This window comes from Microcaecilia unicolor, chromosome 14, assembly GCF_901765095.1.
Source record: "Microcaecilia unicolor chromosome 14, aMicUni1.1, whole genome shotgun sequence".
In the NCBI taxonomy this organism is placed as follows: domain Eukaryota; kingdom Metazoa; phylum Chordata; class Amphibia; order Gymnophiona; family Siphonopidae; genus Microcaecilia; species Microcaecilia unicolor.
In genome coordinates this window covers 1593630-1608396 of record NC_044044.1, presented here as the reverse complement: position 1 = coordinate 1608396, position 14767 = coordinate 1593630, and the positions used below count along the sequence as shown (strand labels likewise).

The 14767-nt window shown below is 48.7% G+C and overlaps 1 long non-coding RNA gene across 1 annotated transcript in view; it reads right to left on the bottom strand.

Annotated features, from left to right (window-relative positions):
* Positions 1-10747: 10747 nt before the first annotated feature.
* Positions 10748-14767, bottom strand: part of LOC115457901 — a 33816-nt gene continuing 29796 nt past the window's right edge. Inside the window, exon 2 of the long non-coding RNA XR_003940012.1 lies at positions 10748-10907. This is a non-coding gene — a long non-coding RNA (uncharacterized LOC115457901). The remainder of the gene's footprint in view (positions 10908-14767) is intronic.

The following is a 14767-nucleotide window of genomic DNA, read 5'->3' as shown; positions in this document are numbered from 1 at the left end:
ACTGGGCTGGGGGTGGGACTATATGTGAGAGCAGTAGCACAAGCAAGCAAGCGCCGTCAACCTCTCCAGAATGAGGCTTGAAACTCATAGTAGTGTTTCTCTTCTTTCTCTTATTGGATGGAGCCCAAGAATGGCATTGCTTGGGACAACGAGAGAAGCTAACTGAAGCACCCGGCTAGAATGCTGCTGGAACCGGAAAAAAAAATCCTCGTTTGAATACCGTCCCACGCTAAAAGTAGCCCAAAAACAGGCAACTAAGCAACCTGTGGAAACTCAGCCGCTACCAACTGTAAAACGAGCCCAATGGGGTAGGAAAATAGTTGGATTTAGAAACTCTGCACGCGAGGTTGTTGTTTGGTTTTTTTTTCAAAATCATCTTTATTGAAGTTATTTAAAAATACAATGGTACAAAATCATATAGAGCCGAATTGTATCTACTACTACTATTTAGCATTTCTAATACGTATGTATACACATAGAAGACAGCGCTGTGGGTGCTTGAGCACCCCCCAATCCTATCCTATATAATAAAAAGCACCTCCAACGTTCTGAAGCTGACTCCGTGGCAGTGAAGTCTTGAAGCATTCGTGTGCTCTCTGTAAGGCTATATCCATCTCCTGAATTGACAACACGTCACGTACTTCCAGGTACGTCACACACAGCACTGACCAACCGCACAATAGCAGCACGAGGCCCCTCCCCTGCCACCCTCGCTGCCATGCCCCCCAAGGTCGCCACCGCTCCCCCCTCCACCCCCTCCCCCCGAGGTCGCCCCTCTACCCCCCTCCAGGGTCACCACCATTCCCCCCTCCCAAGGTCGCTGCAGCCACTGCACCCCCCCCCCCAGGTCGCCGCCACTCCCGTTTCGCCCTCCACCCAGCCAGGCCCCCTGCACTGAAATCACAGTCTCACCTCCGTGAAAGCAGCGGTGCAGGCAGCAGACCGCCTCCCTTCAGCCCTCCTTCCCTCCTTACGTCCTGCCCTCGCGTAAGTTGCGTCAGAAGAGGGCGGGACACAGGAAGGGAAGGAGGCCCGAAGGGAGGCGTTATGCTGCCTGCACCGCTGCTTTCACGGAGGTGAGACTGCGATTTCAATGCAGAAGGCAGACGGTCAACGACGGAGGGCGGGAGGGGGAGGGGTTCCTGAGACCAGAGGGGGGGGGGGTTGGAGGGGGTCCTGAGACCGGAGGGGGGAGGGGGACCTGAGTCCAGAGGGGGGGGGGTCCTGAGATCTGAGAGGGGGAGGGTACCTGGGGGGAGGGGGTATCTCTGTCACGCACACACTGTTTCTCACACACTCTCTCGGTCTCATACACTCTCTTGGTCTCACAGAAAGTCTGTGTATCGCACACATACTCTCTCACACTCTCTGTCTCACACACACTCCCTCTCTCACACACACTGTATCTGTGTGAAACATACTTTCTCTCAAACTCACTGTCTTAGATACTCAGTCGCACACACTCTCATTCTCACACACACACACTCTCTCTCTCACAGACACACTCGCACCCTCTCTCTGTCACACACAAACATTCAGACATTCACTCTCTCTCACACAGTCACTCTCACACACACTCAAACATACACACTCCGAGGAAAACCTTGCTAGTGCCCGTTTTATTTGTGTCAGAAACAAGCCTTTTTTACTAGTATTGAGAGAATTCCTTGTATGTGTCCAGGAAGGGGTTATTTCCATTGGGCTTAGCACCTCTAATAATACTGAAAAGATGGCTTCTATGTGTATACAACGAGGAACAAAATGCTTCAGACGTGAAGCATAAAACAAGATATCAAATGAGCAGATGAGAGGAAACAATCTTACGATTACCACCGGATAAGCACCATGCAGTAGAAAATTTCTGCCGCGTGTTTTGGACATGCCTCAAAAATGGAATTACCACTTGGGGCATGCAGTAGCTAGGCGGTAGTTCCAATTTGATGCACGTACACATAGGCGCTGACTCCGTGGGTGCTGTGGGTGCTTGAGCACCCCCAATATTGCACCCACCGGAAGTTTGTTCCCTCCCTCCCTCCCTTTGAGTTCCAGGCCCCCTCCCTCTGAATTTTAAAAGTCATCTATTTTACCTCATAAGGGTTAGGGCGGCAGCAGCGGTAAAAAGCATGCAGGCTCGGCTCGGTGCTTAGTTCAGTTTTCCCTTCTCTCTCACTCAGCTCTGGTCCCGCCCTCATTTCCTGTTTCCGCAAGGGTGGGGCCAGAGCTGAGAGAGAGAGAAGGGAAAACTGAACTAAGCACCGAGCCGAGCCTGCATGCTTTTTACTGCTGCTGCAATTTGGAGGGAGGGGGCCTGGAACTCGAAGGGAGGGAGGGAGGAAGGGAGAGACAACGACGGAACTGGGAGGGGGGCCTGGAACTCGGAGGGAGATGGAGGGGGGACCAGGGAGGGGGAACAGGGGAGAGGGACGGGGAGGGGGGAATGCACCACCTGTAAAAAAAAAAAAAAATCAGCACCCCCAATCATTTTGAAAAGTTGGCTCCTATGCACGTACATGAGTAGGTGCCTACACAACTTAGGGCCCCTGAGTGATGGAAGAAGAGGGAGAAGGTCTGGGGCCATAAAGCCACAAAAGAGACCATGGTTTATCTGACAATTGCTCACTAGAGACAGTTTCCCAAGCTTTCTGCGAAGAAGATCATAATTGTTTAGAGTGAGTTTGAAATACCTTATAAAATGTGGAGTATTTACCAGAGTGGTGAGAGACAAGGAGAGATTGAAAAGGGGAGAGAAGGAAGTAAAACAGTAATATTTAAATTAGTATGAAGTATTCCTTTTGTAGTCTGTGCCAGTTAAAAAAAAATGAGAGGGAGGGAAAATTCTTGTTGCAATTGTGCAAATGATTTACATTTTCCATTACATATTAATTGAGAAAGAAGCCATAAATTATTTTCCTTATGCCAAAGGGGCCAATCAAATGGCTTATTATCAGTCTTTTTTAGAGGATTATTCCAAATTGGTACATCATAAAGAACTTTCGGTTTGTTTGAGAAGTAAAATTTGAATCTTTTAGGGTCTGTTAATATGTGTCCCAGCTTGAGACCTATCCACTGGAATAGTGGTGGGCCAAGTTACATAACTTAAACAGCTGAAAAAGCACTGAATAGGCCTGAGAATCAGATGATGGCCTTATAGCTGAGGGCCTGCAAGAGCAGGACTGCTTGCAGAGTCTTATTGAAGCCGGGTACAACTTTCAAATTGAGTGTAACACTTAAGATGTAGAAAATAATGACAAAAATGGTAAAAAGCTTGGTTCTTAAAATGGAGTCTGTCTTTGTAAAATGGCTCCCAGAGTCACAAGATACAAAGACACAGATCTCTCTCAGTATTAGGAAAGAGGTTTTAAAAGTGTTGACATTGGCACTATGAAGAAATCTTTGAGAGGAGGGGCAGGGGGGCACCTGACCTGCGGTTAAGTATGAAGAAAGATTAGAAAAAAAAGTCTCTCTCCAATTGACTTGTATGGGGACAAAATACTATATAAGAAATGCAGAGCTGAGCTAAAATCGGATTCTTTCCCCACCAAATCTCTGAAGGCGAAGCTCTGGCCGGTTGAACCCAGAATCTGTCTGATGTTTGTACCAACTTGAAGTCCTGATTTGGGTGAGAATAAAAGACTATTTCTTACACTAAACTGCTCCAGTCCCTGTTTCAATCTCTTTTCTCTCCTCCACCTGTTTCACAGAATACTACACACACAAGTAAGATTCTCTCTCACTCACATAGATTTCATGTGGGAACATAAATGGCCAAAGATTCACTTAGATCCAGAGAGACAGAAAGCTGTGGTCATGGGAATTAGATTTGAACTGCGCCTTCTGTCACCCCCCCTACGCCTCCGTGACCGGAGGCGCTCCTTAGAACCCCGATTCGTAACACCATGGAATGGGGTTTCGCTGGAATTTAGGGAGGGGATGATCAACATGATCCTAGAACAGTGATGGCGAACCTATGACACGCGTGTCAGTACTGACACGCGTAGCCATTTTCGGTGACACGCGGAGAAGCAGCGGAGTTCCTTGAGCGCGACCTCCCTCCCCCGGTGAAATCACCCCCCCCCCCCGGTGCATGTTTACCCGCTGGAGGGGGGTGCCGTGTGCGCTCCTATTGGCTCCCTCCCTGCTGCTCCCTCTGCCCCGGCTCCTGCACGGCCGTTAGGGGATCTTTGATCTCACTTCCGGCCGGCGGAGCAGAGAGCAGCGGAATGCCGTGGGGGACGCATCTCTGAGGGCCCTGTGATCACCATTACCCGCAACCATCATCCAATCTACTGTTCTGGGGTGTCGTGGATTTGTAATTGACCATCATTACTGAGATAGGTGAGGGGGAGGCTGGGAGAGGCGAGGGCATGTGCTATGGGTGCCGTTTCCCGCCATTAGAAATAGCGGCAGCCGTCTTAATTTACATAAGGTGGTCAGTTAGGCTAGTTAACCCCTAATTGCCTGCAGGGCTAACAGGCTATCTATAATTCTATCTTCTGTCACTGCCCCCCTGATGGAGAACCCAAAAAATAAAAAACCAAGGTTAAGTAAAGGAAGTGGTAGTAGCAGTAGCCGACCCTTTCAAGAGACATGGACCGAGATGTATGGCATTATAGAAAAAAATGGCAGATCATTTTGCGTTCTATGTACTGAAACGATAGTAAGCAGAACGTGGAATATAAATAGACATTTTGAAACTAATCATTCCCAGCTCTTGAAAAAAAGTGAGGATGAAAGGAAGGAATACATTTCCAGGCAGCTACACTTTTATAAGAGCCAATCTAATTCCATCCTTAAATTTGTAAAAGGTTCTACAAATTTAACATCTGCAAGTTTGAGCATTGCTCACTCCATAGCTCAGCATGGAAAAGCACTCAGTGAGGGAGAATTTATTAAAGAAACTCTCCTAAGATGTGCACCAGTTCTATTTCACGATATGCAGAATAAAGATGCAATTATTAAGAGAATATCTGAGTTACCAGGAAATTTGGAGTGCCTGGATCCGATTACCAGACACTTTTAGCACCCTGAAAAATATAGCAATGGCTTTACTCACAATTTTTCCCTCTACATACTTTTGTGAAACCTTATTCTCAACGTTAAATAATATCAAAACCAACAAAAGAAACAATCTTGGGCAGGAAGGAAGGCACTGTGCGAATAGTCACTCCTGCTCAGTGAACTGCAGAAAAGGCTCTCGACATGAGAGCGCCTGGAGCTCGGAAACTCTTCTGGCTGAAGTGATAGCCACCAAAAAGACTGCTTTCAACGTCAGGTCTTTCAGAGATGCCCTCGACAAGGGTTCAAAAGGCGGCTTCTGCAAGGCTCTTAACACCAGGTTGAGATTCCACGCAGGCACCACTGAGTGCAGAGGAGGGCGCAGGTGATTAACTCCCTTGAGAAAGCGCACCACATCTGGCTGCGAAGCCAGGGAAGCACCCTTCAGGCGGCCCCTGAAGCAAGCCAGAGCCGCTACCTGGACTTTAAGGGAACTGAGCGACAGGCCTTTCTCCAGACCTTCTTGCAGGAACGCCAACACTGAAGAAATTGGAGCAGTGAAGGGAGAAAGTGAGCCTGCTTCACACCACGCTGCAAAGATACGCCAAACCCTGGCGTAAGCAGTAGAAGTAGAGCGCTTCCTCGCTCTTAGCATAGTGGCAATGACCTTGTCTGAGAAGCCCTTCTTCCTCAGACGCTGCCGCTCAATAGCCAGGCCGTAAGACCAAAGGGGGAGGGATCCTCCATCACCACGGGACCCTGATGTAACAGGCCCTGCTCCACTGAGAGCCGCAGAGGATCGTCGACTGAGAGCCTGATCAAGTCCGCATACCAGGGACGTCTGGGCCAATCCGGACCCACCAGGATTACCCTGCCGGGATGCTTTGCCACCCGGTCTAGCACCCTGCCCAACATGGGCCAGGGCGGGAACACATAGAGAAGCTCTTGTGTCGGCCACTGTTGGAGAAGAGCATCTACTCCCAGGGATCGAGGGTCCCGTCCTCTGCTGAAAAAGCGCGGCACTTGGCAATTGGCCGATGACGCCAACAGATCTAGGCTCGGCTGGCCCCAGCGCTTCGTGATGTCCAAGAACGCCTGAGCAGATAGTTGCCACTCTCCGGGCTCCAAGGTATGGCGACTGAGAAAGTCCGCCTTGACATTCATGACTCCGGCAATGTGGGCCGCTGAAAGCTGCTCCAGGTTCGCTTCCGCCCACTGGCATAGACTCATAGCCTCCTTGGCTAGAGGGGCGCTCTTGGTACCTCCCTGGCGGTTGATATAAGCCACAGCCGTGGCATTGTCCGACAGGACCCGTACAGGCTTCAACACCAGTACCGGGATGAACTCCAAAAACACCAACCGAATGGCTCTGAGTTCCAGGAGGTTGATAGACCACTTGCCTCTGCAGGAGACCAGAGCCCCTGCGCTGTCCTTCCCAAGCATTGGGCTCCCCAGCCCATCAAAGAGGCGTCTGTCGTGACGACAATCCACTCCGGGGTCACCAGAGGCATTCCTGCAGACAACTTGACTGTCTGCGTCCACCAGCTCAGCGCCTTGCGCACTGCTGGGTCCAAGGGAAGGCGCACAGCATAATCCTCCGACATCGGAGTCCAGCGCAACAGCAGAGATAGCTGTAGTGGTCTCATATGAGCCCTGGCCCAGGGCACTACTTCCATCGTGGCCGTCATAGAGCCCAACAGCTGCACGTAGTCCCAAGCCCGAAGAGGAGAGGCTACTAGGAACTAGTCCACCTGAGCCTGAAGCTTGACAATCCGATTGTCTGGCAGGAACACTCTGCCCACTTGGGTGTCGAATCGAACTCCCAGATACTCCAGGGACTGAGTCGGGCGCAGCTGGCTCTTCTTCCAGTTGATGATCCATCCTAGGGAGCTCAAAAGAGCAACTACCCGGTCCATAGCTTGCCGCACTCTGCATAAGAGGGGGCTCGGATCAACCAGTCGTCCAGATAAGGATGGACTTGTACTTCTTCCTTTAGCAGGAAGGCCGCTATGACCCCCATTACTTTGGAAAAGGTCCGCGGAGCAGTAGCCAACCCGAAAGGGAGGGCTCTGAACTGGAAGTGTCGTCTCAGGACTGTAAAACGCAGAAAGCGTTGGAGAGGAGGCCAGATGGGAATATGCAGGTACGCTTCCTAGATGCCCAAGGAAGCCAAGAACTCTCCTGCCTTCACTGCCGCTATAACAGAGCGGAGAGTCTCCACTTTCAAGGCCCGATTGACCCCTTTGAGGTCGAGGATAGGCCGGACAGAATCTCCTTTCTTTGGCACCACAAAGTAAATGGAGTAACGTCCCTTGCCAATCTGATTTTTTGGCACCGGAACGACCGCACCCAGGCGGATCAGGTTGTCCAAGGTCTGCTGCACTGCCACAGCTTTGACCGGAGACTTGCAGGGAGAGAGTACAAACCCGTCTCTTAAGGGTCGGCAGAACTCTAGCTTGTAGCCGTCTCTGATGACTTCCAGCACCCAAGCTTGTGAAGTTACTGTGGTCCGCTCACCCAGAAACGAGGACAGCCGTCCTCCAATCTGCACTGGGCCGTGGACCAAGGCCCCGTCACTGGGTACGAGACCCTGGGGGAGGACCGGAGGGAGCACCTCCGGGACGGCGGTCTCTGCGAAATGAATGCTGCTTGGGGGAGAAAAACCTCTTGAAGGAAGAGGGGGCAGAGGAGCCCGACCTGCCTGGGCGGTACCGACGGGCTTCCTGAAACCGTCCTCTGGAGGTACCGGGACGAGTACTAGCCCGAGCCCTGACCTCTGGTAACTTCTGCCCTTAGACGTGCCGAGATCGGTCACGATTTTGTCCAGCTCGACCCCAAAGAGCAGCTTGCCTTTAAAAGGCAATCTAGCCAGGCGGGATTTAGAGGCGTGGTCAGCAGACCAATGTTTCAGCCAAAGCCACCGCCGCGCAGAGACTGTCTGAGCCATGCCTTTAGCTGAGGCTCTCAAGACATCATACAGCAAGTCTGCCAAATAGGCTAGGCCCGATTCCAGGGCCGGCCAATCAACCCTCAAGGAATGATCCGAGGGGGAAGCCCGCTGCACCATAGTCAGGCACGCCCTGGCCACATAGGAACCGCAAACCGAGGCCTGCAAACTTAAAGCAGTTGCCTCAAAGGACGACCTTAAGGCCGCCTCCAATCTTCTGTCTTGGGCGTCCTTTAGGGCCGTGCCACCTTCCACCGGCAAAGCCGTTTTCTTAGTCACCGCAGTGATTAAAGAATCCACAGTAGGCCACAGATAGGCCTCACGTTCACTTTCAGGTAAAGGATAGAGGCGGGACATAGCCCTAGCCACCTTGAGGCTCGCTTTCGGGACATCCCATTGAGCCGAAATTAAGGTGTGCATGGCATCATGCACGTGGAAGGTTCTAGGCGGGCGCTTCGTCCCCAGCATAATGGCAGAGCCAACAGGGGCTGAGGGAGAGACGTCCTCCGGAGAGGAAATCTTCAAAATGCCCATGGCCTGCACTAACAGGTTGGGCAAATCCTCTGGGCTAAACGCGCTGCAGAGGGGTCATCCGCTCCATCCGAGCGGGGATCCGTCTCCTCCAAGGAATCCGCAAAGGACCGTTGGGAGACCTCAGACACGCTGCCCTCATCTACATCGGAGGAGACACAGTCCTCCAAGGCCTGGAAATCAACCCGAGGGCGTTTACCTCTGGGAACCTCAACCTCTTTATCAGAAGAGGGAGCAGGGGCAGCGTTGTGCATGAGGAAAGCCTGATGCAGCAGCAAAACAAACTCGGGGGAGAAACCCCCCAGACTGTGCACTTCCGCAGCCTGGGCAACAGCCCTAGACGCACCTTCAACCGGCGCTCGCAAGAGCGGGGGAGAAACATGCTGCGCATCCAAAATGGCGTCCGGCGCGACACTCCGCGAAGGAGCCGCGCGGGAAGAGCGGCGCTTACTTTAGCCGCTTTGTGCCCTCGCCCAAATTAAGGGCGTTCATGGCATTAATGTCTCCAACCTCAAGGGCGGCCCCGAAGAAGCCGTCCGAGCCGTGTGGCCGGCCAAGATGGCGGAGGCGAGGAGCGGGGGATGGGCGTTTATGGCGGGAAAAACCGCCACGCCGGAGGAAGGACCGGGACATTCATCGGTCACGAAACTGTCACCCAACAAGGGCGAATCAGGCTGTAAGACCCCCGCATCCCCTCTAGAAGCGCTCAAGCGATCCGGGGAGCGACCCTTTGCGCCCTCGCCCTCCGACGCCATATGCCACGAGGAGAAGAATCGGGGAACCCCCTGCCCGCTATAAAAAGGTAAAAAATTACCTGCTTGCCGCTCCGAGCTGTAACGAACTGGTGTCCCAGTGAGTAGCTGCAATGAACGTTTAAATAAACGTCGAAATAAACGCCTTTAAGGACGTTTAAAATTTTTTTTTTTTTTAAACGGAGCCAGCGGGAGGGGGGAGAAAAGGAGGGACCTGGCACCACCAGGTTTGCACTTGCTCAAAAGAGCCCTCAACCCCAGGCCTCAACAAAACCTAAGGATTAGGCTTGGAGGCCTAGCCAGAGCTGCTGCTGTGTGTGACCACCACCTGCTGAGATAGAGAACATACTGAGGAGTTTCCGGCAGCACATGACCACATATAGGGAGGCAAAAGTTTGCTCTCTATCTCCACCTGCTGGTAGATGGACACAACCCACCAGTCTATGGATTGATCAGCTTGATGATATGGAAATGGCAGTTGTGCATGTATGCGCTAGGCACTAGTCTATAACATATGTAGTGAAATTGCATATCTACAAGGTGACGTATACATGGGGGCAACACAGGCATGTTGTCAAGCGACGCATGCAACTTAAAGAATATCATCAGTTGTGCACCTTGTACGGTGCATTACGCACATCAGCTTACACCAGTTTTTGCCCTGCTGTAAATGGACGTGCCTAAATTTCAGCACAGCAATACGGCTTTGCACTAATAAGAACATTGATTTACTGCTCCATTGTGGCAAACTACATCATGGTTCCAAGTTCTAGAATTGCTTCCATTGTCTTTTGATGGCCCTGGGCCCACACTGATAATTTACAGCCAAAGGGAACCCTGCTTGAATATTAGTGAAGCTCAATGCTCTAGAAGGGAAAACGAAAGATATGACACACAAACATCCAAGTTATCATCAGGCCTCAATAAGGTGCCAGAAGAAGCATCTTCCATAGAAAGAGAAACTTTACAGGGAGATATCACGTGAAGCTGAAGGAAAGGAAGACGAAAGGCAGCACATACTGGAAAGGACATCCAGTGGAGGTGACAGGAACCAAAATAGTGGCCGAATTCATGCACGCATGGAACAGGTGCAGAGGGCGCTTAGTGGCAGGAGATGACTACAAATACAGTTAAAGACTGTGGCAGAATGATAGGCAAGTACATATGCAGAATGGAAACTCCAAATGATCCTTTCCTGCCAGCACTGCCTATGCCAACAGCCTATAACTTTGACAGACCATTCAGAGTTTGTACGTCAGACCAGAAGCAGAAACCCTTGGAATGCAAGTTCAGAACTGTGGCTGTAACGTTCAATCTGTGGCTAATCTTGCATTAGCTCTGGTCCTGTGTGTGATACCTTATAGTGGAAGTCTATCTATACAAAGCGAGGTAGTACCCACCATTTGTGTACCATACTCCTGAAAGAGTGCACAGAACAAAGACCTCTCTTACCTCAGACCCAAAACACAATCCCTGGCCACAGGGCCTCCAACTGTTTAGTCTTTGAATATACTCCAAAGTACCTGGCATTGCTGTGGTCCACAGCTCACGACGATGATCTCACTGACTATCTTCTTTTCTTTTAGCCGGACAGCCTCCTCTACTGCGATCTCACAGAACGGGTTCATGGAATGCTTCACGCCATCAGTTACCACCCCTGTTTTGTCTGGCTTCACACGGATCTAAAGGTGGAACGTATAAAGGGACAGATGAAAGGCTCACCCTCAATCACTTAGGCCTGACACTCAAAGGAAGAAGGTTCAAGTGTGATAAACCCTCAGTGGGTTTTCTGGCTTGTCTACAGCAGGAATTCTCATTCTTCAGACCACAAACAGTTCTGGTTCTTCAAAGTAATCAAAAACAGATATACTTGCAGGAACAATTCAATGCAGTTATCTTATACATATTCATAACTGTCAACCAGACCTGTTTGAGGGTCTTCAGGAATGTAATTGACAACCACCAGCCATCAAAATTCTTATGGAAACATATCAGTAATTAGTTCATGAATATTCCTGGTGGGCACATATCTTGAGTACACTTTGAATGATTTTGCTTCAACATTTGATCTCTTCAAGATCCTCAAATATTACTAGTCAGCTCAGCACCAACCCCTCATGGGAAATGTAAATGTTAGACACATCCAGCCCACTGAAGAATCCAAATGCTAGGTGTAGGTATATCACTTAGCATTGGTGGCTGTCAGGTAATAATAGAATTCCAAATGGTGAATCTTGTGATGAAGTCCTTGCTGTCTCAGGATTAGGTCTAGTAACATATTTGTGATAACATACATAGAACTGTGTGATTTTTTTTTTTTAAAGCTCGATTTTCCAGCAGTGCTGTTTCTGCGGAGATCAAAAGCCTTCTCATCCCTCTAGGTCCAACCTTTGGAACACTGGCTGAAAGAAATACATGGGATGCATGTGAGCCTGACAGACTCTTTCCCTCACCTCAGAGAAAGGCTGTGGCCACATGCAAGAAGAAGCTCTCCTACCTTACTCCATAAATACAGGTTCACATAAGGAAGAGAGTATCCAGGGGTAAAGAAAGCACAAACACATTCACTAACCACAGCCCAACTTCACCAGAGCTTGTAAAGGAAAGGATCCCAAATTACAGAATTCAAATTTTAATCAGAAATCATTAAATTCTTAGGAGCTAATGTTAGGTTATTTTTCACTGATGGCAGATCAAGATCATTTGACCTATCCAGTCTGCCCATTCCTACTAACTACTAAGTTCTACCTTTCCTTCCTCTCCCTCAAATATTCTCTGTGCTTATTTATTTTTGTTTCATTTGTACCCCGCGCTTTCCCACTCATGGCAGGCTCAATGCAGCTTACAGGTACTTATTTGTACTTGGGCATCTCATGCTTTCTTGGACTGAGATACAGTCCTCATCTCCACTACTTCCGAAGGGAAGCCATTCCACTCATATACCACAAACTGCACCACAGCTCCAAAAATCACTTGACTTTCAAAAATATTTTGAATCCTGAAGCTAAGTTTATGGTGAAAGTTTGAAATGATTAGATTTACATATTTGGGGAGACAGATCAGCTCTTTACTTTTATTCACAAAAATTCTGCTGATCCTCTGTAGTGAACAGGACAATTTTCAAGCAGGTTACCTAGCCACAAAGTTCATGGGTGGTTTTTTTTTTGTAACACTTGCAGTTAGTTTTCAGAGGGAGGCCACATGAGGGATTTCCCATTCAAAACTGCCTATAAACTCCAGATTCATGTACCTGTGGATTTTGCAGTTTTGTTATGGGCATACTGTTTACTTAAAGGAACGATGGAATTTGTTACCAGAGAATGTGGTAAAAGCAGTTAGCTTAGCAGGGTTTAAAAAAAGGTTTGATAACTTCCTAAACGAAAAGATGGACAGGGAAAATCTACTGCTTATTTCTAGGATAAGCAGCATAAAATCTATTTTACTATTTTGGGATCTTGCCAGGTACTTGTAACCTGGACTGGCCACCGTTAGAAAAAGGATACTGGGCTTAATGGACCTTCAGTCTGTCCTAGTATGGCAACATTTTTGTTCTAACCCCCCCCCCCCCCCCCAGCATGTACTTTTAGGTAGATATGTGCTACTTTTTGTGTATTCCCTACTTTGACTTGTACCTGTCCTCTTCAGGGCACAGACCGTATAAGTCTGCCCAGCACTATCCCCGCCTCCCAACCACCAGCAGAGAGAGAGAGAAACTTTCCCACAGGTCAGTTTACCTAGGTAATTGACTTTGAAGACTGACTCTATGTACGGTTTCTTCTTTCTGCTTGTTTCTTCCCTGTTCGGATATTGTTTCAGCACATTAGGCACACGTCTTGTACAACAGGTTTTCAATTTGGAGGAAGTGATGAGAAAGGGGAATCAAAAGGTTAAAGAAAGGCTAAGAAAAGAGGGTGAATCTATGTATTTAAGGAGACTTGGGATAACAGAGAAAGAGCCTGCAATAGAGAAAGGAAGGGAGGGAAGGTGTGACAAAAAGTAAGGGGGGGGGGTCAGGAGAAGGAGAGAGGGCTGAAGCTGGAAGGACAGCTTCACTTCTCTGCAGGTCATCCTCAAAATCCCAACTTCCTTCACCTTCCCCCCTCTTCCTATCCCGCCTTCTTTTTTTTTTTCTTTATAAATGTTTTTATTAACTTTTTCTTTAGCTTTACATAACAACAATCCTAACACACACAACATTCTAGCCATAAACCCATTGTACAGCTTCAAGTTTCCCCACTCCCTCCCCCCTCAGAGCATCTCAGGTATATATCAGTCTCTTCGTGTGTTGGAGGTCCCCCATTGTTCAAGTGTCACATGTTTAGTCCTCGCCACTCCAGATATAGTGTCCATATTTTTAAGAATCTCACCATTCCTCCTCGCCTCAAGGCTGAGAGTTTATCCATCAGGCAACAATAATCCACCTTAGCCAGCACTTGGTCCACCGAGGGTGCCGCTAATTGTTTCCATTGTCTTACAATTAATATCCTGGCTGCTGTAACAATATATGTGAGAAGACCGTGATGCGAATCACGGCTCTCCCTCATCGGTACATTCAACAAGCATAGGCCAGCATTTAGTGTAACCTCAGAACCCAGGCCACTCTGCAATCTCCTAAATACTAATTTCAGTTCAAATGCAGATCAGACAATCAAAAATACAATACAAAAAAGGATCTGCTACTGATAAATGACAGGAACTTCCTCCTACGGAGGCTGTCTACAAATTAGCAGGAAAAAAGGCCTCAAAGAACTTCCAGGTCTTCAATTGATCTGCAGAAGCTACGCTGGGTCTCAAGACCCTACTTTCATCCTTGGCCAAAAAAAACCTGCTTTGTGTTATTTAATTAACAAAATTGCTTGTGGATACAATGTATATATCTGTACTCCACCTTCAGTTCAATGGATTATGTGATACTCAATAACCCACTTATCTTTGAAGACCTGGAAGCTCTTTGAGGCCTTTTTTCCTGCTAATTTGTAGACAGCCTCCGTAGGAGGAAGTTCCTGTCATTTATCAGTAGCAGATCCTTTTTCGTATTGCACTCTGCAATCTCACCTGCAAGCCCTTCCAGAACTGCTGTATCACCGGGCAATCCCACCACACATGCCAAAAGGTGCCCTCAGCCCCACATTTGCACCAGCAGTTCGCCTCGCCTGTTTTTAAAATGCGAGACAAGCGGCTGGGGGTCAAATACCATTGATACAATGGATCTTATATCCATTTTCCAGTAGTGGAATTGCCACTGAGAATGACAGTAATCGTTTAAATATCTTTTTCCATGTACCTGGTTCATACTTAGTACCCAGTAATGACTCCTATGTATTTGTACATTTAGCTAATGGTTGAGACTTGCGAAGCAAAGCTCTATAAATTCGAGAAATCCCCCCCTTCCCTCCCCAGATCTCATTGCCAATTCAAGCTCCGTGGCCGACAGGGACAGATCTCCTCTAGCTTTTTTCTGTACAAAATCTCTAACCTGCATATAATGAAACCTGAGGGTCCCAAAATGCAACAAGGCAAACGATCTGTAAAATCCAACAAA